Consider the following 27,345-nt stretch of genomic DNA (forward strand, 5'->3'; position numbering starts at 1 on the left):
CACATCTCAGCTCTGTACCTTGGTTGCTTACCAACAATTCCCCCTGAAATGTAGTAATACTGCAGCATATTGTACAGTCGTATTCACAATTTCAACCATGGAATTCTGCCAGAGATGTCAAATTTTGAAGCTTGGAAAAAACCCCCAGTTTTTTCCAGTTTTTTCCTGGGGAAAACTGGAAATTTTCGGAAACATTGAAAAAAAAAGCTAAAGTAGCACTTCTTTTTTCTTTTCCAGATTGAAAGTCATTCTGTTACTTCAGGAACATAAAATATGACTATGGACAATTTTACTTGGGATGAAATTACCACAACTAGCATATTAAAAATATAGTGTATCCAAGCAATTATTACAAACAATGTACTTTTTAAATAATATTTATTTGTAATTATAACAAATGGAGCAACAACCTCCTGAACTGTTTACTAGTTTATGTGGAACAGACAAAAAACCTCCACAAAACAATTTTTTAAAATCCAGATGTAACAATTATTCAAATTTCCTCTCCACAGTATTAAATAAAAATAAAAAACTCATTCTCATAAAAAGGACTGAAGAGGGGGGAAGTGTATAGAAGGGAGTGTAGGACTACGTTGCAATGAATGGGCATGACTTAGGACTTGCTTGTCCTCAGTGCACAGAAATTAGAATAATCTGATACCAGACTTATTTTTTAGAAATGATTTGGAAAATATCTGAACACCTTGTCTTAACATATTTTATTTATCATGTTAAAATAAAACATTCCATAATCAATTTTTTCCTTTTCTTCAATTTTTCCATTTTTTTTGAAAAAAGCAAAAAAAAAAAAACCTTCAGGAAAAAAACTGGTTTCCCCCCAAATTTTTCCAGTTTTTTTCCGGGCCTTCACATCTCTAGATTCCACACACAAAATGCCTCTTGATACAAGCCCCTCCCCTGCTGCCCTGTTTCTGTAGCCCCCTGCCCTCTTCATTGTCCCACCCATGCTGGGGCTGAGCGTGCTCAGAACATCCGGGTTGTGTCTGAGCTGCTGCACAGAACCTGCCCTTAGAGCAACACAAAGAGAGCTTCCCATCTGACACAATCTAAAGAACAAGAGCCGTTTAATGCAGGGGGTGTCAAACTCATTCATTATGAAGGCCGGACATGCCAACATAAATGGAATTTTGTCAGACCGGGCAAATGTAATGTCAGGTACCACAGACATAAACTTTATAAAGGACACAGACAAACACAATAAAAAGATATTATTTTTAACTTAAAATACAAATATGCTTAAAACAGTGACACTCTTGCTATACTTTATTTAATAGTCTTTGATAACTGACACCTCCCAAACCTTTCCCACCCCCTTTGCCCCTAAAAGATGCCTGCCTAAAATGGAAAGGTTGGAACAGGAGGGTTTGGTAATGCAATTTTTAAAACAAAACCCGTCAAGAAAAAGCACAAGTACCACAACAGAGACTAAAAATATAAAATGCCCTCAGCTGGAAAGAGGCCACGGGGGGGATAACGCTCACCTCGTCTCCCTGGGTAACACTGAGAAGCACCAACCAAAGAGAAGGCTTGACCTTGACTACTGAGGCCTGAGAAAGAACTGTCTATTATTATTATTTCAAAAGACTTCCAAAAGGCTTTTGGCGTGCACAGGAAAGTGAGCCCCCTTCCTCTGTAACAGCTGATAACTTTCAATTGCACTCCAGTCTGGCAAGGCCTAGACTAGTGACCACTAGCCATGCAAGGTTTGCTTTAAGCCTCATCATTAAAACTTCTTCTGATCCCCCGCCTTGTGACTGAACCTGGCAGAACCTGACATTGGTGGGGCAGCAGCAAGGAACAGATTAGAGCGACGGTTTGATCAGGGCAGCCACGGCAATGGTGAGAAGCAGGGGACCGATTGATGGGGCCACCAAGGTTAAAGAGCGATTTGACTGGTGGGGCCTGAACACCCTCTCCCCCCCCCCCGCCCGAACCCTCCTAGCTACGGGCGGGCCTGGCTCCACAAAAATAAGACCAAACAAAATCATACAGATATTCGAGGGGGAGCAGACAGTTCCATTACATACAAAAACTTGCAAAGAAAATGCAGAATGGATTTCCCATTAAGGTCTCTGGGCACAGATGGACTACTTTGGAAATGGAAAATCCACTCCACATTTTCTTTGCAACTTTTTCTGTGCTTCACTGGAGCCCAGAGGAGAAGCCAGTGCCATGAAGGCAGCCCTGTGCTCTGTTTCCTGAAACTAGGGTTCCCAAATCCCCCGCTAGGCCTGGAGACCCCCGATTTGGAGCCTCCTCCCCCCGCTGGCCATAAAAGGGAAAGCGGGGGGAGGGGAGGGGGAGAACGGCAAACAGATCACTGAGCGCTTGAAGTCCACTACGGACTACATTTCCCAAAATGCTTAGCGAGCAGAGGAATACTTGGCATAAGGCGGTGGAGCGAGCTCGAGTCGTTGCCCGCTATTGGCGGTTGTCTTTGTGCGGAAGAGGCTGCCTGCGTTCCAGAGAGGGGGTGAGTGGCTGCTGACCCTGGAAGGCTTCTAGGACAGGGGCACCGGGGAAAGTGGGGTGCTTCGGATGCGGATTCCTAGATGCATGTGTCTGTTGGAGACCGCTGCTGAGAGCCCTTTTTCCTTCTGTAGGGTCTGATTGTGCTGGGAATGCATGCTCAGCTGTACTTCTGCTGGTTCGTCTCTTCACAAGTTATAGATATGAATAGGGTTGCCAATCCCCAGGTGGGGGCAGGGGATCCCCTGGTTTGGAGGCCCTCCCCCCACTTCAGGATCATCAGAAAGTGGGGGGGGGGGGAGGGAAATATCTGCTGGGAACTTTATTATTCCCTATGGAGAGCTATTCCCATAGGAAATAATGGAGAATGGATCCACAAGTATCTGGGGCTCTGCAGGTGCTGTTTTTTGAGGTAGAGGCCCCAAATTTGCAGCGCAGCATCTGGTGCCTCTCCTTAAAATACCCTCCAAGTTTCAAAAAGATTGGACCAGGGGGTCCAATTCTATATGCCCCCAAAGAAGGTGCCCCTATCCTTCATTATTTCCTATGGAAGGAAGGCATTTAAAAGGTGTTCAGTCCCTTGAAATGTGATGGCCAGAACTCCCTTTGGAGTTCAATTGTGCTTGTCCCAATTTGCTCCTGGCCCCACCCCCAATGTCTCCTGGCTCCACCCCCAAAGTCTCCTGGCTCCACCCCCAAAGTCCCCAGATATTTCTTGAATTGGACTTGGCAACCTTACCTGAAACCCAATCTTGAAGGGGGGAGGACAGGCAGGGGAGGGAATGGGGAGGGGTGGGGGTGGGGAAGAGAGCTGGGGGACTGATTAAAGCCCTTGGCGGGTTGGATCTGGTCTGCAGGCCGTGAGTTTGACACTTCAGGTTTAATATATGTCTCTCTTAGCTAAACATATTTTTAAAATGCTGTAATTTTTACAATATTTCTTCTTGAAAATTTGGCCTGACCATGCCTGACGATGCCTCTGGGGGGATCATTTATTTGTGCCAGATTTCAAACCGATAAGACAGTCTAGATTTTTCATGAAGGAGACTGTTTTCAAGCATCGTAACAGTAGAATGCTGTCTTCATAATTCGGCCAACTCCTGAAAATTTGTGAATAAAGTAAAGACAGGACTCTTTCTTTGTAGACTCCACCGCTTGCTTTCCTCTGCAAGTTACTCACAGTTGCTGTTGCTTCCTGTTCTATAACCAGCTACTCAACTTATGATCAGAGGACTTATGTTTGGATCCCATCCCATAACTGCTATGTTTACTGGAGAAAAATCACTGACTGACCCCAAAATGCCAACTCGCACTTCCCTGGCACATAAGAAAGGGCCACAAGAATTAAGCACTGATGCAGCCCTTCCTGCCCTCCTTCTCATGATCTGCCTAATTCACAGAATCAGCATTGCTGTCAGGTCTAACCAGAGCAGAGTAAAGCAATACCATCACCTCACATGATCTGGACACCACACTTCTGTTGATACAGCCTGGAATTGCATTTGTCTTTTCAGCCACTGCATCACACTGCTGACTCATGTTCACTGTATGGTCCACTAAGACCTCTAGGTCCTTCTGCACATACTACTGCCAAGACAAGTCTCCCCCATCCTATAATGATGCATTCGATTTTCCCTACCTAAATGCAGAACTTTAAATTTATCCCTGTTAAAATTCATTTTATTTGTTTTAGCGGAGTTTTCTAGCCTGTCAGGATCATCCTGGATCCTGTCTCTGTCTTCTAGCATATTTGTGACCCCTCTCAATTTAGTATCATTTACAAATTTAATAAGCATGTGCGCTATTCCTTCTTCCAAATTATTTATAAAGATATAGAAAAAAACCCAGGTCCGAGGACAGATCCTTGAGGCACTCCACTTGTCACTTGTCTCCAAGAGGATGAGGAACCATTCACAAGCACTCTCTGGGTGTGATCTGTCAACCAGTTACAGATCCACCTAACAGTAACAGGATCCAAGCCACATTTTACCAATTTGTCCACAAGAATTGTATGTGGAACCTTATCAAAAGCCTTACTAAAGTAAAGATAAACTACGTCTACAGCATTCCCCTGAACAACAAGGTAATAACTTTTTTTAAAAAAAGAGAGAGAGAGATAAGGTTAGTCTGACATGGTTTGTTCTTGAGAAACCCATGCTGGCTCTTAGTGATCACAGCTGTCTTCTCAAAATGTTCCAGGTCTGACTGATTATTTGTTCTAAAAGTTTTCTAGGTATAGACATCAAGCTGATGGGTAGGTAGTTACCCAGATCCTCCTTTTTCCCCTTCTTGAAGATGGGGACAACATTTGCCTGCCTCCAATCTTCCAGCATCTCACCTGTTCTCCAAGAATGCTCAAAAATAAGGGCCAGAGACTCAGAAATTACATCTGCAAGTTCTTTTAGTACCCTTGGACAAAGTTCATCTGGCCCTGAAAACTTAGTTTCATTTAAAGAAACTAGATATGTATGTACTACCCCTATGCTGATCCTAGGCTGCAATCCCAGGTGGCAACTGATAACTGTTACTATACTAACATCAGTTTTTTACGTTTCTGTCTGGTTCTTCCTTGATTTATTATTCTTCATTACATTTCACTTATTTGTACTTAACAGCAGGCTTGGACCTCTGAGTTGTCTCACTGTCCTAATCCTTCCCAGAGAATCACACCGGAAAGATTTATGGCAGGATTCGCACCAAGCCTCTCTGCATCACAGTTCCTTCTCTTTCTCCCCCTCCCCAAGATTTTTCTTATAAAAGTTTCCTAAATGTCTTCCTTCCATAAGCATCTAAAGAAGTGAGCTATGGCTCACAAAAACTCATGCTAGAATAAATGGTGCTGGTTTTTAAAGCTCTCCTGGACTTCTCTGTTTTATTTTATAGCACAGCATTGAGAGATCTGATTTGAAGAAGAAGAGAAGAGATTTAATATATAGCCCACCCTTCACTTAGGGAGGCTTACCATCTCTTTTCCCTTCCCCTCCCCACAACAGACACCCTGGCAGGCAGGTAGGGCTGAGAGAGCTCTCCAAGAACTGCTCTCCAAGCCAGCTGAAAAGCAATGGATTTCATTTCATTTTTAAAATCTAGAGTAGTGTCTCAACTAGGGATGGGCATGACCTGGGGAAATGGAGGCTCATCTTGAGTTTGCGGGGGCTTCCCGTTTACTGAACCAATTTGTTTCATGAGGTTTGTGATGCAGTATAAACCACACACACACACACCGTGGGCTAGAGATGCCCAAACTCACAGCTAGACTCCAGCTAACTCTTCTCCATCTCCAGCTAACTCTTCTCCATCTGCCCTCCCCGGAAGCTCCTCTGCCTGCCCTCCAAGTTGCAAATTGGCTTTGGGTGGGGGGACTAACTAGAAGTCCCCCAAAGCAGGTGCCCCCAGGAAAGTGGTCCCCCTGCAAGCTAAAGGCATCAAACTTTCAGTGGATTTCCTCGGGATGCCCTTCAACAAGAAGCGTGTGTGGAGGGTCTAGTGTAGGAGGGAGGTGGCAGGTTGGAAAACCAAGATGATGGGCAGGTACAGCAAGGGCAGACCATGATGCTAAACCAGGAGGGGAGGTGTCCTGAGGCACATTCCTCAAGGATCACAGGGTCCAAAGTCCCAAAGGAGGGAGATCTAGTGTGGAGCAGGTACAGCAAAGGCAGTTGACAATGCTAAGGCCGGCAGGGAATTGTCCAGAGGCACAGAAGTTGAGGTCCACAATGCAAAGGGGGGTGGGGACTAGCATAGAAGAGGGGTGGAAAACTGGAAAACCAAGATGAGGTGTGTTGCCCCCAGGGAAGTGCTTTATGGGGAAATCACAGCCACAGGCCCAGGAGTGTACAGAATGGAACCCACGCAAGCTAGAAGCATCAAACTTGCAGCAGACCTCCCTGGGGAGCTCTCTGATTGGCATCCAGCACTGCCTGTCAAGCTTTGGATGGTCACCTGTTGTTGTTGTTCAGTCACACAGTCAACTCTGACTCTTTATGACCCCATGGACAAAATCACGCCAGGCCCTCCTGTCTTCCACCATCCTCTGAAGTCTGCTCAAATTCGTGTTTGTTACATCAGTAACGCTGTCCAGCCATCTCCTCTTTTGCCATCCTCTTCTTCTTTGCCTTGTCTTTCCCAGCATCAGGGTCTTCTCCAGGGAGTGCTCCCTTCTCATTGGGTGGCCAAAGTATTTGAGCTTCAGCTTCAGCATCTGACCTTCCAGGGAACAATCTGGGTTGATTTCCCTTAGGACTGACTGATTGGATCTTCTTGCAGTCCAAGGGACTCTCAAGAGTCTTCTTCAGTGAGTGCTCCCTTCTCATTGGGTGGCCAAAGTATTTGAGCTTCAGCTTCAGCATCTGACCTTCCAGGGAACAGTCTTGGTTGATTTCCCTTAGGACTGACTGATTGGGTCTTCTTGCAGTCCAAGGGACTCTCAAGAGTCTTCTCCAGGGAGTGCTCCCTTCTCATTTGGTGGCCAAAGTATTTGAACTTCAGCTTCAGCATCTGACCTTCCAGGGAACAGTCAGGGTTGATTTCCCTCAGGATTGACTGATTGGATCTTCTTGCAGTCCAAGGGACTCTCAAGATTCTTCTCCAGCGCCACAGCTCAAAAGCATCTATTCTTCTGCGCTCGGCCTTCCTTATGGTCCAACTCTCGCAGCCGTACATTACTACTGGGAATATCATAGCTTTGACTATACAGACTTTTATTGGTGATTGATTGGTACCAGCATGTCTGCTACACAAACTGACAACACAAAATGCACAAACCTCCATGAAAACCATGAAGGCTTATGCGAGGTTTGTTGCAGGCACCATCACACAACCCTCTGCTCACGAACTGGGCAGTTTTCATGATGAATTTAGGTCCATGCCCTAACCTCAAAGATATAGAAAACTTTGGTTTTTCTTTCAACAAAATCAGCTGCCTATCCTATCTCTTTCTTCATCGTTAAATTAACACAGCAAAGGGCATAGTGTTAATTGTTCCAGTCCCCTATGGAGACATTTCTATACTCCTGAACAGCAGACCCCATACAATGCCCAAGTCCTACCCCACTGTTGGCCATTCAAGGGTTCTATGAATCCTTCCAGGTGTTCTACCTCTTTTCCCTTTACATCTTTCATTATCTGAGACCAAGGGGGGAAAGGAACATTCCTTTAAGAATCAACTTTGAAGCAAATCCTTAAGAGTTCAAGACAGCAAGACTGCTTCATAGTTGCCCATGAAGACAGCAAAACCATAACCCCAAACCACTTGTGCAGCAATTCTTATTCCCCCCCCCCCCCCGCAGTCAAAAGAACATGTTGCCAGATACCCCAGTGTGAATCCTTCAGGGGCATACCATTTGCTACCAGAATGGGAGTGTCATTCCTCTCCACATTGCTACTGGCCTGTTGACTGCTCAATATTCACAATTGTCCTTCTGAAATCTCTCTTGTTGGTTCTTAATTGCTCCACACATGGGAAGGATGTCAGGGCAAGGCCATAGAACAGAATCAACGCCTGACTAAAGATATCCACAGGTAAGGCTGATAGTGTCTCACACCAAGGAACACGAGGACAGCAACACGTCATCCCTTGAACTCACAAATAAAGATGTGAATGTCTGAGGGAGGGTTTGTTTTCACAAGGAAGCAGGAATTTTGTGGAAAAACTGACACATGCAATACTTGCTTTTCTATCAAACCCAAACTTCTTCCACTGCTTTAATGTAACATGCATCATTTATAAAACAGCATACACAGTTGTACTATTACATTTATGTCTGTTCAAGTATCAATGTTAATTTTCTATTTAAAAAATACTGACGCAAACTGCTGCACCCTATGAAACTATATCGTATGTTTCTTAATTTTTGCCATTTGAGAGGCAAGAAAGAATAAAAGTTGAAGGTAGAAAAATTCTAAATTACAAAAGAAAACGTATCCTTCAGTCCGAAAGACACAGAAATATTCACAATAAATAGGACTATCAATATAATTGGATATTTAGTTAAACTTTATAGACTTAAACTGAATTATTTAATAATGTATTATACAGTATATTTAATGTTGACAATATTATTTACATTTAAACAAAAAAGTCTTAAAAATGAGATATATATCTACAGTTTACTTACAAATTAGCACTGCAGATTTTTACATTTTAAAATTCCCTGTTGCACAGTTTAACCAAAACATTTTCTTCCATTTCACCCTTTCCAAAAAGCAGGGAGGGGAGAGAAGCTGTCAGTGTTTTCCAAAACCTCCCAATTTTTTCCATTGAAAGAAAATAGAAAGTTGTTAAAACTTTGTACATTTTGAGTATAGAAAAAAAATCATCTTTAAAAGTGTTTCACTCATTCTTTAAAAGAAAATGTTTTTCCCCAGTGCTCTTCCAAAGTGTCCCAGTTTTCCAATCAGGGGGCAGGGGGACGGGATTCCCTCAGAATGCTTCTGGGTTCCCCCACCACCATGTTCTCCCCATCTCTCCTCCTGAGCGGTGGCCACGGCAAAGCTGTGGAGCCATACCTGCCCATGCCAGTCATGACTGACATCCCTCCTGCAGCCAGAAAGAGCCACTGGTTGGGCACGGCCTGCCTGCCACATTATCCTGGACTGCCAGCATGAGCTCCCTTGCCCCACCCACCCAGACTGAGGATCCCTTGCAGGGCCACCCCCCCCACCTCTGCCAAGAAGGGCGAGATAATGGCAGGGCCCAGCAGAGGGGGGGGGGGCAGGAGCAACCAGCTGCTAAGCAGTCTCCACAATGCAGCATTTCTTACACACAAGGAGCTTTTCATATGACAAGGTAAAGGTAGTCCCCCGTGCAAGCACCAGTCGTTTCCAACTCTGGGGTGACATCGCTTTCACATTTTCACAGGAGACTTTTTACGGGGTGGTTTGCCATTGCCTTCCCCAGTCATCTACACTTTCCCCCCAGCAAGCTGGGGACTCATTTTACCGACCTCGGAAGGATGGAAGGCTGAGTCAACCTGGAGCCAGCTACCTGACCCCAGCTTCCGCCAGGATCAAACTCAGGTCGTGAGCAGGGAGCTCAGACTGCAGTACTGCAGCTTTACCACTCTGCGCCAAGGGGCATGTGAAGGAACGTTTTAAAAAATGGACACCCAACGCCGGCAGTATAGGACGTTAATTTAGATGCGAGTATGTGTACAATCATGGCTGCCCTCCCACCTGGCTGGGTCCCAAGAAACAAACCTTTTATTGTAACCCTTTTAAAGGCATTGCTAATCAGAGGGCCCAACAATATTGGGCGGGGGTGGTGTTCAAAAGACCTTTCACGTGATACTCAACTGAAATTATCCATGAGGTGTGAACCACGGATTGGCTGGTGCAGTTACTGAAGTCCTCAGTGGAGCACAAGAGAGGCCATGTATATTTCACCCATCAGCCCCATTGCACTGCCAGCACCTGGCCACAGGAGGTACCTTCACTGCCGCTTCCCACTTCTTCGAGCACCTTTGCTTTCTATTGGGAAGCCAGTTCGAGGGCCTTTGCCTGGTCCTCGCTTTTCAGCTTGGCCCTTCAGCTCTGCTCAGCTCCTCTCTCCTCCCCTTCTCCAAAACCAGTTTCCCACTGAGAACAATGCCCGCCCTTCAGCATCGACGGTTGGGGTTTTTTACAGCTCCCGCATGTACCTCGCAAAAGGGCAGTAGCGACTTTTAAAAGGGGTGATGGATGGTATGGATAGAAGCCTGCATTCCATAATCAGGGCATTGTTCTCTCTAAATGGACCCAGACTCCACAAACATCTTTCTCAGCCCAGTGGCAGGGGAGGGGGTGTGTCTTGTTTTTAAAACAGTAAATTATGTTAATTCATTTCCTCTGGCCAAACAGTGGTCATAAACTTGGGAAGGGAACCGGGGAAAGTAAACAGGAGTCAATTACAAGGCGGGGAGGAAGGGGGAAGTAATTGGACGAGGTGGCCAAAGGCCTCTTTGCAAAAAGCGGGGGGAGGGGGGGGGGAGAGGCGATTGTTGCCAAGCGGCTCTTGCAGCCTCTCTGTGGCAGGCACCCTGCTGCAAGCACCACGATCCTCCTGGGTCACTTGACAGGCAGCTTCTGAGTCCTTCAAAGCCAGAAAAAATCTATGGGTGTGATCTCCGCGGCTTGTCCTTCATCCCAAGAACTTTCTTCCACATCCCTTGGAGGAGCAAGGGCGACTAGAACCAACATGAGGACTTCACGCCAGCTGGTCATTTCCCATCAGAAATCTCTTTGGGGAGGTTCCTTATGTCGGCTCCTCATACCCCAAGCAGCGCCGTTTGGGAAACGGGCAACTCACAGCCCTGGAATGGGCTGGCTAGAACCTCTCTTTCCTAAAGGGCCTGGCAAGCCCTGTTAGGATGACTGACTTGCACTAGAAGAATGTAAGGGCTTTAGTGGGATAAAGGGAAAATAAGCCTCAAATTCCACTAAGTGAGCCTATATTATTTTCAAAGCAGAGAAAGCTCCTCTGGCTATATGTGAGCTACAGAGACTGCAGCGGTGGCTGCTACACTCTACTGAGCCTTCCAAATGAATTTAGCCATCAACAAACATTAGATTTCAATCATTCTTAACTCCCACAGAACTAAATACACCCCCCAAAACCCTCCCCCATTCTCTTAAAGGGTTCCGTTCATTTCTTTTTTCTGCTGCCGGGAAGCAGCATATTAAACCCTGCCCAGTTACTACAGCGGCAGCCCCAAACATCCCAACGTTATAAAGGGAGAGTGCACAACTTCCCAAAATCCAGACAGATTCAGGTGGGTCGCTGGGATGGTCTGAAACAGCAGAACCAAGTTTCGAGTCCAGTCGGGCACCTTTAAGACCAACAAAGTTTTATTCTGGGTAGAAGCTTCCGTGCACACGCACAGTTCTTCAAATACCAAAATTCAGAGCTATCATTGCTTTCCTCCTTTAAAAGAAATGCCCTCCAAGACTGCCCACTAGATTGTTGCAAGGAACTATGGGACAAAACACCCAGCCCACACGGCAACAAGGGATCCATCCAGGTGAGGGCACAGGGACACCCCATGTATTGTCTGCCTGCCCTGCCCTGGCTGGCCCCAGTTCCCCCGGTCTCGGGAGCGAAGCAGGGTTAGTGGCTCCACAGAAGACCACCAAGGAAGTCCAGGGTTGTACACCAAGGCAAACAACCTCTGGATGCCTCTTGCCTCACAAACTCTATGATGACCTCACCATAAGTGGGCTGCAACTCGATGGCAAGATAATAATGATAATTTGCTTGCTATTTTCCCACATTCTATACTTATCATGAAGATCACTCTGAAAATTCAATCAGAAAAAGTTACTCTTAAAACACTTCTGAGAGCATCTGAACCCTTCGCCTGGAAGTAAAACCCCGCTGATTTAATCAGTTTGCATCCAAGTACATTAAGCTGAGGATCCACGCATCCAGAGCGGGCGTGCTTCTCACTTGCCGACTTCAGTGGCAAAGAAGGTGCTGACTGCTGTGAGGCCCTAGCTGAAAGACTCGGAGATAAAGGCCCCAAAGGGAGTCTTGTGGCATTTTCGGGACCGTTGCCACTTGCGACTCGTGAGGCAGGAGCTGGACCACAAAGGCTTCTGCCAAAAGAGATCCCTCAGAGTCCTTTTTTGTCGCAACACACTAACACAGCTTCCCTGCAAGGATCTCTCACCACAAAAGCCTGATAACATTCACATAAACCAATTTCCAAAACAGATTTCCCCCCCTATTTTTCACTCAACAGGAAATTAATGCTTAGTGAAGGAAGCAGGGACAATGTCTTGCTTTGGACTCAGTCATTCCCTTCTATGAATCCACATCACCACCAACGTGTCACTACGGATCTGTATCACCTCCATGGGGTGTGTCTGCTTTTTCTGCAGCCAAAAAAGGGAAAATGAAAACAAAAGATGCTTTCGAGGCCTCTGGCTTGTTACGCAGCACATTTCCAAAGGCTTCTGCTGGAAGTCTCACACCAAGGCATACAAGGAATTTCTCCCATGCTCCCAATAACAAATTCTGACTTAATGATAATAATTTACACTTGATCCAAGCCAAATGGGCGAAAAGACATGTACTACAGCAAAGCAATAGCTCATAGATCTCCTCTGGACTCGTTCCAGCTTGTCTATATCCTTCTTAAAATGTGGTGCCCAATACTGAACACAATACTCCAGGTGAGGTCTTACCAGAGCAGAGTAAAGCGATACCATCAAATCACATGATCTGGACACTATACTTCTGTTGACACAGCCCAAAACTGCATTTGCCTTTTTAGCCACCGCATCACACTGTTGACTCACGTTCAGCATATGATCCACTAAGACCCCTAGATATTTTTCACACAGACTACTGCTAAGACAAGTCTCCCCCATCCTATAACCATGCATTGGATTTTTCCTACCTAAATGCAGAACTTTACATTTATCCCTGTTAAAATTCATTTTGTTGATTTTAGCCCAGTTTTCCAGCCTGTCAAGGTCATCCTGTATCTTGCGTCTGTCTTCTTTTGTGTTTGCAAGCCCTCCCAATTTAGTATCATCTGCAAATTTAATAAGCATTCCCTCTATTCCTTCATCCAAATTGTTTATAAAGATGTTGAACAAAACAGGTCCCAAGACAGATCCTTGAGGCACTCCACTTGTCACTCCTCTCCAAGGGGACGAGAAACCACTCACAAGTACTCTTTGGGTGCGCTCTGTCAACCACTTACAGTTCCACCTAACAGTAACAGGATCCAAACCACATTTCTCCAACTTGTCAACAAAGATAGTATGTGGGACCTTATCAAAAGCGTTACTGAAATCAACATAAACAATATCTACAGCATTCCCCTGATCAGCAAGGTAGTCACTTTCCCAAAAAAAGAGATCAGGTTAGTCTGACATGACTTGTTCTTGAGAAACCCATGCTGGCTCTTAGTAAGCACATCCATTCTTTTCTAAATGTTCTGGGATCTGCTGTTTGATGATTTGTTCTAAAACTTTTCCAGGTATAGACATCAAGCTGACAGGTCAGTAGTTACCCAGATCCTCTTTTTTTCCCCTTCTTGAAGATGAGGACATTTGCCCGCCTCCAATCTTCCGGCACCTCTCCTGTTCTCCAAGAATTCACAAAAATAATAGCCAGAGGCTCAGAAATTACATTTGCAAGCTCTTTTAGAACCCTTGGATGCAATTCATCTGGCCCTGAGGACTTCATTTCATTTAAAGAAACTAGGTGTTATTGTACTACCCCTATGCTGATCCTAGGTTGGAATTTCATACCCTCCTTATATGTTCTGTTTTTGTCATGTTGAGCACCGTTTCCCTCAGAAGAGAAGACTGAGGAAAAGTAGGAATTGAGCAGTTCCGCCCTCTCTTCATTGCCGGTTACAATTTCACTTTCTTGGCCTTGCAATGGGCCTACCGTGTTCTTGCTCTTTTTCTTACTCTGAACATCAGTAAAGAACCCTTTTTTGTTGTTTTTAGCATTTTTGGCCAGCCTAAGCTCATACTGAGCTTTAGATTTCCTAACTTTTTCTCTACAAGCACTGGTGATTTGTTTAAATTCATCCTTGGTTATAAGGCCCTCCTTCCAATTCCTAAAGGAGTCTTTTTTATTTCTCAAGTCTTTAGAGAGCTGTTTATGGAGCCACTTCAGCTTCTTTAGGCTTTTTCCATTTTTTCTTCTCAGAGGAATAGTCTGTGATTGCGCTTTCAGTATTTAGCTTTTAAGAAACTCCCACCCCTCCTGAACCCCCTTCCTCCTAAGTATTTCTGACCATGGGATTTTACCCAGCATAGTTCTAAGTTTATCAAAGTTTGCCTTTCTGAAGTCCAACCTGTAAGTCTGACTACGTATAGCTTTTCCCTTCCCTAAGACTGTAAATTCCAAAATCACATGGTCACTACTGCCCAGGGTGCCCACTATTTCTACTTCTTCAATCAATTCTTCCTTGTTGGTGAGAATGAAATCCAAGACAGCAGATCCCCTTGTTTCCTTCTTCACTTTCTGGAAAAGGAAGTTGTCAGCAAGACAAGTCAGGAATCTGTTTGACTTTTCATTTTTAGCAGAGTTGGACTTCCAACAGATGTCTGGGTAATTGAAATCTCCCATGATCACTGTATCCCTTCTCTTGGAGAACTTTGCAATCTGCTGTAGAAGTATCTCATCCAAGTCCTCTGCCTGACTGGGTGGTCTATAGCAGACCCCCACAATAATATCACTGTTATTTCTTACTCCTTTTATTTTTATCCAGAGACTCTCAACTGAGCTGCCATGCTCAGATTCACATATTTCCTCACAAGTACCTCCTTCAGATATACTGCTACGCCTCCGCCCTTTCTCATTTCCCTGTCCCTTTTAAATGAGTTGTACCCCTGAATCCTAATATTCCAGTTGTGAGTGTCATCCCACCAAGTTTCAGTAAGGCCTATTATGTCATCGTCTCCTTCCTTGATTAGGACTTCCAGTTCCTCCTGTTTGTTTCCCATACTCTGTGCATTAGTGTAGAGACATCGGAATCCACGTTTTATGCATCCCGAGGGTTTAGTTCCGTACAAGCCTGCAAGTTAACATTACCTAGCGTATGCGCCACTCTTTGCAAATCCTTAATGTTCTTATCCCTAGTTTCTGCCATCATACGAGGCTTTGAATTATTGTCTCACTTTGAATTATTATCTTCTGTCCCTCCTCCTCCTCCTGCAACTACTTGACAGGGTCCCCAAGTTTCATGAAGCAAATTTACGAAGCACGGAAGGAAATAATTTTGTTTCCTGCCCAGAACGAAGCTTTTCTTCAGTGAGTTATGAGAGACTGGGGGGAGGGGGGAATAAGAAGGCAGGGGAAAAGCTCCAAAGAGATTTCTGTTCCCAATTTATATTTTCCCCTCTTACCCATGCTCAAAACTAAGCCTGAACACTCAATGTAAAAAATAGCCTGGAGTCATTGGCTGGGTTTTTTCCTGAAAATTGGATGGGTTTTAATGAAATAAAACTGTTGGGTTATTCAAAATACTGCTGGATGTGATGTTTCTACACAAACTCCAACCAGGGCAACTGACCAAATGCAAAACAACCAACACTTATCAGATCCAGGAAGAAAAAAATGCGCAGATGGGCTTGGATTTGGGAAGATGGCTTGCCTCTACAGGTGGAACTGAAACCATCCTCAGCAGCCTTCTCTGGGAATAAGCACCTGGAGGCATTGAAGCCTGACAGATTCACACAGCAGTCCTCAGCAGATCCTTTCAGGATCCTACTGAAACCTACTCCGCAGTCGGGCTTATTCCCAGAGAAGGGTCCTGAGGACGAAGAAGAAGAAGATATTGGATTTATATCCCGCCCTCCACTCCAAAGAGTCTCAGAGCGGCTCACAATCTCCTTTACCTTCCTCCCCCACAACAGACACCCTGTGAAGTGGGTGGGGCTGGAGAGGGCTCTCACAGCAGCTGCCCTTTCAAGGACAACCTCTGCCAGAGCTGTGGCTGACCCAAGGCCATTCCAGCAGGTGCAAGTGGAGGAGTGGGGAATCAAACCCGGTTCTCCCAGATAAGAGTCCGCACACTTAACCACTACACCAAACTGGCTCTGTAGTCGTGCTACAGGAGTGAGGGGCCACAGGGGGTCTGCCTAAGATGGGTGCCCCCACCTAAGAGCTCTCTTACTGCACGCACACACACACACCCCTCTCTCTCCTGCCCCCTTCAGCCCTGGAGCAGGCAAGAGCTGCCACCACTCTCACCTGGGGGCTCAAACTAGGGGTGGGCACATGCAGCAAAATCAGTGTTTTCCAGGTTCAGGTACCCAGAAACGGAAAAATATTGGTTTTGCGTGATATTCCCAAATTCCAATATTGGTACTGGGACTGCCATGTTTATTCGGCTCCATTATACCCTATGGCTACTGCCCCAGTTCACTTGTGCGGCCTGACTTGCAAAACCCATTAAAGGGATGTTCCCTTTAAATGGCTTTTCCCGCTGAACCTGAGCTGCAAAGGAGTCCGCCCCAGCCCAGGTTCCTGGCGGTCAATCCTGGTTGGCTCCTCCTTGCAGCTTGCCTTTAACCCCTCCCTTTCACTCCCCCCCCCCCCACTTCCCCTGAAATACTGTCTGGGAATCCTGACTCCCTTTCCTACCCCAGTGGCCCACTCATCCTAGTACCTCTTCTCACACTGGAAAGCTCCAGGCTGCTTTACCTTTTCAACTGAATCTACACGTGGAAATCTCTCCAGCCACTATACAAGGAAACAACACATAACAGCCTGAAAGAATACATACAAAACATTACAGAGAAATACCGTAAAACCATCCGCTAAAAAGAAGAGAAGGATAAGGCGTCATGGGCTGCACTGGATCAGTCTGCATTGATCCAGGATGCAATATATTTGATGCAATATCCAATTCACACCCACCAAAGTCTTCTTGGTACAGTTAAAAAGGAACATCGGGGTGAAATATCGTCTCAGGAACAGGCAGAATTTCACTTGCCCAAATGGATGTCACACTGATAACTCTTTCTCCTAATTAGAAGTAAAAGACTTCTTGGCAAAAAATCTGGAAAGGAAACACAATCCTTCTGAGATCTTAGCAAACACTCATTGGGAACTTTATTGGAAAATGGGGGAAAGAAAGGTTTTCATTCACCTTGGATCCCCAAGAAAAGAGACATTTGCATTTCCATGTGTTATAAAGCTGCTAAACATATTATTTGAATAGCTAGTTGCATCACCCGACTTCCGTAGATGAGAATAAGGCACCTATGTCATTAAAATGAAAGACTGTGGAAATATACAAAGCAGAAGACATTTTATGTCCATGCTAACTACACAAATGATTTGTTCACCCTTCTCACCAAAAAGGGATAACAAGGCTTCTTCTCCATCATCTGATGATTGAGACACAGGCACCCCTTTATTTCTTTTCACTTTATTTCATTTTCTCTCTCTCTCATATTTGTTTCCAAAAGAAACAGAGAATGCTTGCCCAGATATATCACTTGCAAGAAAAATTTCAGGAAACTAATAGTTCTAGTTATCTAGTAATTCAGTTTATTACAATCAATACTTTCAAAGATCAGTTAAAAATTGAACTAAATAAGATATGTCAGCAGCTCAAGGCTGCTTTTATTCTTGCCTGATGTGTTGTGTCTCTGTAATCTCCACAAAAGGCAAGCCGTGATCCTGACAACTCACCTCACCTTTCATTGGCTAACCTGCAGAGAGCAACCCCACCCTCCAGTCCCTGGACAGACAAGGACTGAGTCACTGGGAAAGCATGCATGGAACATACAACTAAGTGAGAAGTGGGGTGGAGGACATGTGTGGGGCAAGCCACCCCTGCCTTCCTCTCCCTTCCCCCCTTTCCCTCAGGTGGCATGGGCAGTGGGCAAACGGACAGGCCAGACTCCCTCAGCAGGTCCCCAGAGCTGCCAGCACACATAGAAACCCACCTCCAGGCAGCAGCAGCAGCCGCCTCCAACTAAGAATCTGCCCACCAAGGATTTGGGAGCGCCATTCTCTGCTCACGCACAGCCCCCGCATGACTCACCTGGAACAGCACAAGCAGGCCAGGCCAAGCCACCTCACATGCCGGGGTGGCTAATGTAAGAGCCATATAGAATAAATGTCAGATGTTTGAGAGCTGCCAGACGTGAACGTGGCCAGAGTTGCTCTAGCCTGCCAGCTCCCAAGACACAAAACCACACCCCCATCTGATTCACTGCGCAATTATGTATGACTAGGACTAAGGCCTGTTGTCGGAAGAAATACAACGGGGTCTAGAAAGAAGCTGCAGAGGCAAGTGGTATTCCATTGCATCCGAAAGTGTTTGTGCACATGGAAGGTTATACCTTGAATACAACTCTGTTGGCCTTAAAGATACTACTGAACTTCAATTTTTCACCCAATCTTATATGGGCTACGGAGAGAGAAGTTTGCGATGGAAACACAAAGGAACCAATTGCCCTAGATCAGAAAACCTTGTGTTTTTCTTTTCTTTTCTTTTTTTTTTTTTGGGGGGGGGGGGTAAATTGCCAGAAAGAGCTAGTTAGAGTCAAGATGCACAGGTAACTGGACAATTATAGCCCTCGGCATGCTTTAGTGGGGAGGGCGGGATATAAATGGAAACAAACAAACAGCTGAGATTAGATTAAGGCAGTTGGTGAGATCTGTGAATGGCAGCAAATTAGCATACAAATGCAAGAGTTAAACAGATAATAAAGCAGTTAACAACAGATGTGAGAACTAAATTTGAGTCTGGACTCAAACTTACGGTAGTTCTCATGCCACCCAGGCCCTGGAAGTAAAGGCAAGTTCAAGGCTTAAGGCCTCCTTTCTTAAATCCCCCCTCCCACTCACACACCTTGCTTGGCTTAAGCAAAGCAGCTATTTATTATAAAAGAGTTATTAACTCCATTAAGACCACCTTTAAGACCAACCAAGTTTAATTTTCTGAGTATAAGTGAGAACTGACTGACTTAGAGGTAGAGTGAGAGAAGAGGCCCAGTGACATCTTTAAGCCCAGTGACATCACCATAGTTTCACACAGGGCTTTTTTGTAGAAAAAGCCCAGCAGGAACTCATTTGCATATTAGGCCACATCTCCTGGTGCCAAGCCAGCTAGAACTGTGTTCCTGTGCGCTCCTGCTCAAAAAAAGCCCTGCTTAGCTCCATGCATGGATCTATTCCACTCCCAACAATCTTCTATTAATTGAACTTCTTGAAACTTAGCACTTAAAGGGCTGATTCTGTGTACATGGATTTGCCGAGGAACAATGGGATTAAGGTCTTTTCCTCAATTCTATACACGTATTTCATAACATATTTGCTGTTAAGAAAAGGCATGTTATCTCTGTAGGCACAATTCAGAGTTCTGAGAACTGCAGAACCAAGGATCTGTGATAATATCTTCTAGATAGGAAAGCTGCTCAAAATACTAATACAACAGTAAACAAAAAGATGTGACAACCAACAGTGGCACCTTCAAGTCAAGTTCAATTCTTGGTATAAGCAAGAACAGAGAGCCTGTGTAGATGCACACTCCTTCAAATATATGGACACAGATTTCCTCAATTATTACATATACGTAGGAGGAGCTAACTAGAGTCAAGATGCATAAGGAACTAACAAATAATTACAGCTAAGATTGGATTAACACATTTGTTATGTAAACAGCAGCAAATTGGCATACAGATAACAGTGGAGCCAGCAGATGTGAGAACTAAATTTGAAACAGTTCTCACATCCATAGTTAACTCAATCAAGGCCAACCTTAAAGACCAACAAAGTTTTATTTCTGGGTATAAGTGAAAACTGAGTAATTTAGCATGTGTGGTGAGCGAAGAAGACAATATCTCTGTTAAGTCCTGGGGGTTCCCATTCCAATCTCTTTCTGAGATTTCCTTTGCAATAAAGCAGCTACTTGCCTACTAAGAGCCTTTGTGTTACTCTGTGTAGGTGTTTATAATAAAGCATGAGTCCAGGGACATCCCTGAAGACCAACAACATCTATTCCAGCATGAGCTTTCCTGAGTCCCAGCTCACCATCAGATTGACATTCATTAGGTCACAACAGAAGGAGGGGGCTGTTCCAAAGGCAGGGAAGTTTACAATAAGATCCAATCACACAGGCAATCAGTTCACCCAGCATGGGTGTGGGCTACTCACAACTGTTGTTAGATAAGCTGTTATTCACTGCCATACTTAAGAAGAGACAGACAGAGCGCAATAACAAGGTTTCAGTCAATTACTGTTAGCACTCCACAATTAAGGATACATTTACACATCTGTCTTCAATTTTGACATATTTTTTGCTTCACTGTGTTTCCCCCACCCCGGAATTAAATCCAAACAAATGGTGACCATATACACTTAGTTTGTTATTCCTGTTTGCATCTGTTAAAACATCTCTGCTATGCTGTTTGCCAATTTGCTGTTCACCCTCTACCTATATGCATAGACTGATAACTTCCATTTCAATGTATCTGGAGAGGTGTGCGCAGGCACGTGGAAAATCACACCTTGAATAAAACTTTGTTGGTCTTAAAAGTGTCTGACAGGACTCAAACTCTGTCCTAACCCCCCGCTCCCTCCCCTTCAAACTCATCAATGAATTCGAATTCAGAAACATGGTCTTGAAAACAAGAATATGCTAACATAACTGAAGTGAGCTCTGACTCACGAAAGTTTATGCTGGAACAAATTTAGTCAATGCTGAAAGTGCCGCCACCCGCCTCCTGTTGTATTTTACTGCTACAGACAAACGTATCTTGAATTATCCTCATGGTGATTATTTAAAAACCCCAACCTTCAGATCGTCAGCATTCAGCAATCACGACTGTTTGTCAGATAACTGAGTAATACACCATGCAGCGCTGTAGTCAACCAAAGTTGTTTGGAATTACACCAAATATCTAGAATGTGTAAATGCTGGTAACTCGCACTGCATCATACAACTATGCTGGAGTCAGAAAAGTGTCCTAGAGCTGATGCAATGGAGCAGACACAGCAGCCTTCCCAGACTCCCCGGCAAATGGCAACACATTTCCCTAACATGAATAATGGCATAGAAAAATCCACTTTGAAGATGTAGTTATCTGTCTTTTAAGCACAAAATGTAAGCGCTCAAGTTTAAACCTCTTATCAGCCACCTCACTGAATTACATCTGCCAAGATGACACTCGTCTAGTTTTCAAAGAGTTTAAAACACAGACAGAGAGAGAGAAGAAACCCTCAGAAAATCCGGAGAAACTACCCATTCCTGTTTTTGTCCGACGCTGGATTTTCAAAGAAGCTGCCAACAATTTTTTAAGTGACCAGTAAAGTGTGGCTGTGGGAGAAATTAGATTTCAACGGTGTATCAGAATATTTGGGGGGTTTTGTATCGACATACTCAAATAGGGATATTGGCTGTTTATCTTATTACATATACTCACCCATCTTCCACTATATTTTAATGTATTCTTTTTTTCTAATGGCAAACTATTATGTTATAACTTGAGATACTAATGCCCTCCATTTAAACCCACAACTAATGAAGCCAGAATAACACCCAGATTTATGGCACTTACAAGCCTATGACATAAATCTGCTTTTTATCACCCTCCACTATTGTTTCAGCCCAGTTAACACTAATAAACAAACACAGACCCCAATTTGTGATTCTTTTAGTCTGCTAAAACCATTCCCATGACTCTACTTACCAACTCACTGGCCACTTTCTCTATATTTAAGGATGGCTTGCCATTCCAATTTTGTCTGATGAAGTCTGCTTAGAGCATACGAAAACTTACATTCTGAGGACGAAATCTTACATACACTGAGTATAGCTATACATCCACAGTATTCCAATGTGTTTCTCTTTTAGAATTGTGTATCAGAATAATTTTTTTGTTTTGACATACTCAAAATAGGGATATTGGCTGTATATCTCGTTACATATACTTTACCCATTTTCGCTATATTTTATTGTATTCTTTTTTTTCCTATGGCAAACTAGAATGATGTTTACATGTTAAAAAGTAAATTAGGTGGACAAGAACATCACTATCCAATGTATTTCTCTTTTAGCTGTACTGACACACTCAAACAGGGACTTTTAAAATGACACAAACAGTGTGTCAATTGAGTGTAATGGGGCTTATCCCCTTACATATATTAAACCCATCTCACACTAAACTTTAATGAATTTTTCTCCTAATGACAAACTATATGTATGTTGCATGTTTAAAGGTGGGTTAATTGGATGGGTTAACATAATCATTCCTTGAACAAAGCAGGAGTCAAGTGTCACCTTTAAGACCAACCAATTCTTATTTAGAACGTAAGCTTTCGGGTGCTCTTAAGCACACTTCATCAGACGAGGAATCCGGCACAGTGAGCAAAGCCATGCATAGCTGAGCAGAGCCGTACATAGCTGGTAGGCAGTGGCCTAGAATGCAACATGGTACAGATTTAAGAACCAATGACAGTGAAGTAAAATTATCTGGTAGGCAGAGGTTTAGAATGTAAAATGGTACAATGACAGAATAGTAAAATTAAGAAATTGAGCAAACCTTTGATCTGAGTAGCATGAGCATGCGAAAGCAACAAAACAGCAGTTTTGTTTTGTACTGCTGATTTGGTTGCTTTCGCATGCCTCATTTTCTTCCCCCCCCCAAAAAAAATTCTGTATCCCCCACATGACTTTTGCTCAAGCTGCTGCAGTCAGCCAAAAGCCAGCCAGCTTCCCACCGAAGCCAAGAGGACGCCGTGGCCAACCAGTTGCTCTCCCTGTGAGGCCACCAAACAGATGACTGTGGCATTCTAGCGCTAGGATTGTGCTTTACTCACTCAAATTAGTGCACCCTGAAGGACCTCTTCTCCTCCATGGATTTGTCTCATCTATTTAAAGCCATGTACGCTATACCCACCAATCAAGAATTTCACTGAGTGGAAAATGACACACTGACACACACCCTTTGTCCATCAATTTAAGTACATCAGAAGGGCCCAGTTGGATCACATCACATTCCAGCCTCCTTTCTCACACAGCAGCCACCCAATTCTTCTGGAGCAACAGGCCACAGGCCCAAGGCCTTCCTCTGGTCTTGCTCCCTGCACTAGTATGAAAGTGGAGGTTCCCTGTAGCCATGGACAGACCCTGAACCTCCCTGAGCCTGTTGAATCGCCTTCTTAAAGCTGTTTAGGCCTGTGGCCATCACTACATTCTCCTCAGGCAGTGAATCCTGCATTTTAGCCACTCGCCGTGTTAAGTAGCGTTTCCGTTTGTGCATCCTGAATTTGCAGCCTGTCAGCTTCACTGGTTGCCCTCAACTTCTAGCATTTTGGGAGGGGAAGGAAAAGTTCTGTGTCTACCACTCTCTCTACCCTGCGCATCATTTTATAAATCTCTGCCATGCCACCCCCTGCCCCCACTTAGCCATCTCTTTTCCAAACGGTAAAGTCCCTGTGAGCCTCTCCTCATAGCAGGAAAGGTGCTCCAGCCCACTAATGCCTGGGCACCCCGAAGTTCTGCTATGATGGGAAAGACCAAAAAAGTTGTCTGGATCCAGTTTCTCTGTTCTACAATCAATTAACACTTTAACCTTCCAAAGCATTCAATGGGGTGACCTCAAGATAGCTGTTTTTATGCAAAGGAACTTCAAGAACGGAATGGAGAGAGAAATTGCTGAATTACAAATTATTATGAAACTTGGAACAAACACCTCTCCAGGACTGAACAGAAATATTGTTTTTTTATCTCATTACATATGCTAAACCCACTCTCACTCACAATACCTGATCCCCTCGTCTGATGAAGTGTGCTTAAGAGAGCACACGAAAGCTTACATTCTGAATAAAAACTGGTTGGTCTTAAAGGTGAAACTTGACTCCTGCTTTGTTCTACTACAATCAGTCCTGCAACTCTCTCTCAGGACTGGGTTGGGGAAGATGCGCAGGCCCGCCCACCCCCACCCCTGCTGTGAAATAATAGGGGGGGGGCGTTTTTCATCACACTAAAAACTTCACACCACAGGAAAGTGGAGAACAGCGCTTATTACTTTATGGTGGTGGATGCTACACTCTCACCAGAGCCAGAAGACCACTTCCTCACCTAGCCTCACAAATCCCAAAGGGGAAGGGGCCAAATGGAAGGGGAAAGGGGGCCCATTCATATTCCACTGCACACACAAACCTGGAACCGTGGCTCCCTTCAAACTCCAAACACCCAGGCACTTGAGATTTCCTCAAAGGGAAATTGCTCCAGTTCTCTAATCATCTGGGGTGCCCTCTTCTATACTTTCCCTAGCACCCATTCTTTTTAAGATGGCAGCCAGAACTGTGCAGCAGACTCCAAATGTGGCTGCATGGAAGAAGATATTGGATTTATATCCCACCCTCTACTCTGAATCTCAGAGTGGCTTAGAATCTCCTTTATCTTCCTCCCCCACCCACAACAGACACCCCGTGAGGTGGGTGGGGCTGAGAGGGCTCTCACAGCAGTTGCCCTTTCAAGGACAACTCCTACGAAAGCTATGGTTGACCCGAGGCCATTCCAGCAGGTGCAAGTGGAGGAGCGGGGAATCAAACCTGGTTCTCCCAGATAAGAGTCCACATACTTAACCACTACACCAAACTGGCTCTCAAAATATTGGCCATTTTACTTTCCATCTGCTTCCTAACAAACCCCATAAACATATAAGTTTTGAAGCCATGAGGGAAAAGCATTTCCTCCCCCCACCCCCGGAAAAAGAGGGCAATTTGAGAAAAAAATGAAATATATGCAATACTTAGTTTTCAACAAACTCATTTTACTGCTTCAACAGCATACAAGGCGTTAGCTTGTATATACAGTAGAAAAAAGAGCAAGAGTCCAGAAGCATCTTAAAGACTACCAAAAGATGTGCCAGGGTGTGAGCTTCCGTGAGTCACTGCTCACAATTATACTGGCTGATATATTTATGGAATTTAAAAGTATGAATGTCTTATACTTCCATTCCAGGCATCCTCCTAAGCCCACTGACTCCAACGGACTTGGAAGAATCTGACTCTGTGTCCTGTTAGTTTTCTATAAGTGGAATCGGAAACATATTGTCTGATGCAGTCAGTTGTCTTACATAGAAAATTGTGTGCTATACACCGAGTAAAACCTTGTCTCAAAACATTGTTCCAAAAAGATGGATTTCTTAATCACTCCCTAAAACTGTTATATCAGAAAAATATGAAAGTGTATTTCAGAAAATCTCATAATTCTTGCAGCCTTCAAACCGGTAAATATGGAGTTTGCCTTTTTCACTGCTGCTACACACTGAGCCAACAGTCTCATCGTGATGCCCCCTACCAATCCAAGCTCTTTATCCCTCTCTGTCGCAGCCAATTCAGATGCCCCTCCCAAACATATATTTAGACCACAAAGGATGCTGAGAAATAAGTCATAGGCCAGGTTCAAAGGCCAAATCATAGCTTGATTCCACCTCTGGTCCTCAGGCAATGAACTGGAAACTGCACCACAAACCAATTTGTCTCCACCTCTGAACTGACAAAGTATCATTTTGAATCTGCTCCCCAAACCATCAGTTGAGCCAGTTTTGCAACTCGCACTAGAAGGCAAGAACAAATCACATATAGGACAGTTCCTCTATAGACAAACCATGGCTTGCTGTTCTGTTACTAGAGATGTAAAACATCCAGAAGTTTTGAGGCCAAGAGAAAAAAATTGAAAATTTTTAAGGGAAAATGAAAATACATGCAACTTTTTAAATGCATTTGGCAACATTAAAAAGTATCACTGTAGTATTTGGCATATTTCTGGAAATAAAAAGTACATCTTTTTTGCCACAGAAGAGCTGCAAATTGCTGCACCCTTTGCTACAATGGCAATGTATCTTCACTTTTGCCATCTGAGGGGCAGGAAAAAAGAAGAGTTGAAGGCAAAAAAGAAATCCCAATTACTGTGCAGTGCTAGCACTGAAAGTAATGAGAAAGACTAGGCAACCCTACATAACCCAAGTGTTCAGTGAAGAAATGTGAAACTGAACCACACACAAGTAAGTTCACTGAGGCAAACATACCACCACGGTATATATGAATTAGGCCTTGGTTCACCACATTGTAAAAATGGAGAAGATTTAGATTGGATACGGAGCTGGACAATTGCTATCCTCAGCCAGATCAACAAATCGTCAGGAGAGACAGTTGCTGGCCACGGTAAAGAGTCTGATTGGAGACATGTGTCATCATGACCCCGTAGGAAGTTCTTTTGCTCCAGCTTCGTAAACAGTTCTTATTCACCTCAGTGGAACCCGCATGACAGAACCACCCAGCAGACTGTGTTAATTAGCAGAATGTACACCACTTGGATTGTCCACCATCTCCGGTGCCAAAATGTTTTGGGACAACTCTGACATGATCAGTGAGAATGGCTCATCTTCTCAGAGCTATGGCTGGTTCGAAGTGCTGGTCAGATAAACCTGCTGTTCAGTTTTGTCCAAAGAAATGTCTATGTGATGACCTAATCAGAAATATTCCACAGAGTCAGAATGGCTCTTTGTGACATCTGGAGCATCCAAATGCTGACAGAACGTGGGAAGCGGAGGCACTGCTTTCTGCTATCGCACCCAGTAACCAAACTGATGCAAAGTCTTGGGGCTCTCCTGTTTTACTGTCTCTACTGTGGACAACCACCTTTGGGTCCTGATCATGTCAGGAAAAGAACAGGGAATATAAACATTCCAGAAATTAAATCAGTCTTTTTGTATAGAGGAAAAACATAGTTGATGCAAGCAGTTCTTACACACACCCAATCCAGGGACATTAATATGCCTCCAAACACACATGGAAAAGATTCTTAAATTGCAGGCACATCATTTTTAAAAATTGTGACAAGCAGGGGACCCACCAGGACTTGCACGTTTCCACCTCTCCCACTAATTCCTCTTTCCCTGCCTTAGCAGGGCCGCCCCCACCTCTCCCTTGTGCCTGCTTCCTTCTCTCCCTCCCTCCTGCCCATCCAACCAGCCAGTCTGTCTTCAGCTCTCTCTTCCCCTGGCAGCCTCTCTCCAGGAGAGATCGGGCCAAGTTGCACAGTGACCACCAGCCAGGGCAAACCGAAGACCAGCTGTGAAGAATCCCCCAACTGCCCCTAGCTCTATGCTGCCCAGTTAATAGTCAGAACTAGTTATAAGGAAAATGCTGTTGTCTCGAAACATCATTTTAATCTTGTTTCAAATTCAGTAAAATGGAACTCTTACATTTCCAGTCTCCAGTTCGATGTAAACACATGCCTGTTTAATATGGAACCAGTTAAATCAATTTGCCAGGTAGGAGGACCCCAAGTTCAAAAAATGATGGCTCGTCTACAAAGCCAGAAAGGCAGAGGGCTGAAGAAACCAGCTTCTATCTAAATGGTTCCTCTTCCAGGCTCC

Source organism: Heteronotia binoei, chromosome 3 (genome assembly GCF_032191835.1).
Source record: "Heteronotia binoei isolate CCM8104 ecotype False Entrance Well chromosome 3, APGP_CSIRO_Hbin_v1, whole genome shotgun sequence".
In the NCBI taxonomy this organism is placed as follows: Eukaryota; Metazoa; Chordata; class Lepidosauria; order Squamata; family Gekkonidae; genus Heteronotia; species Heteronotia binoei.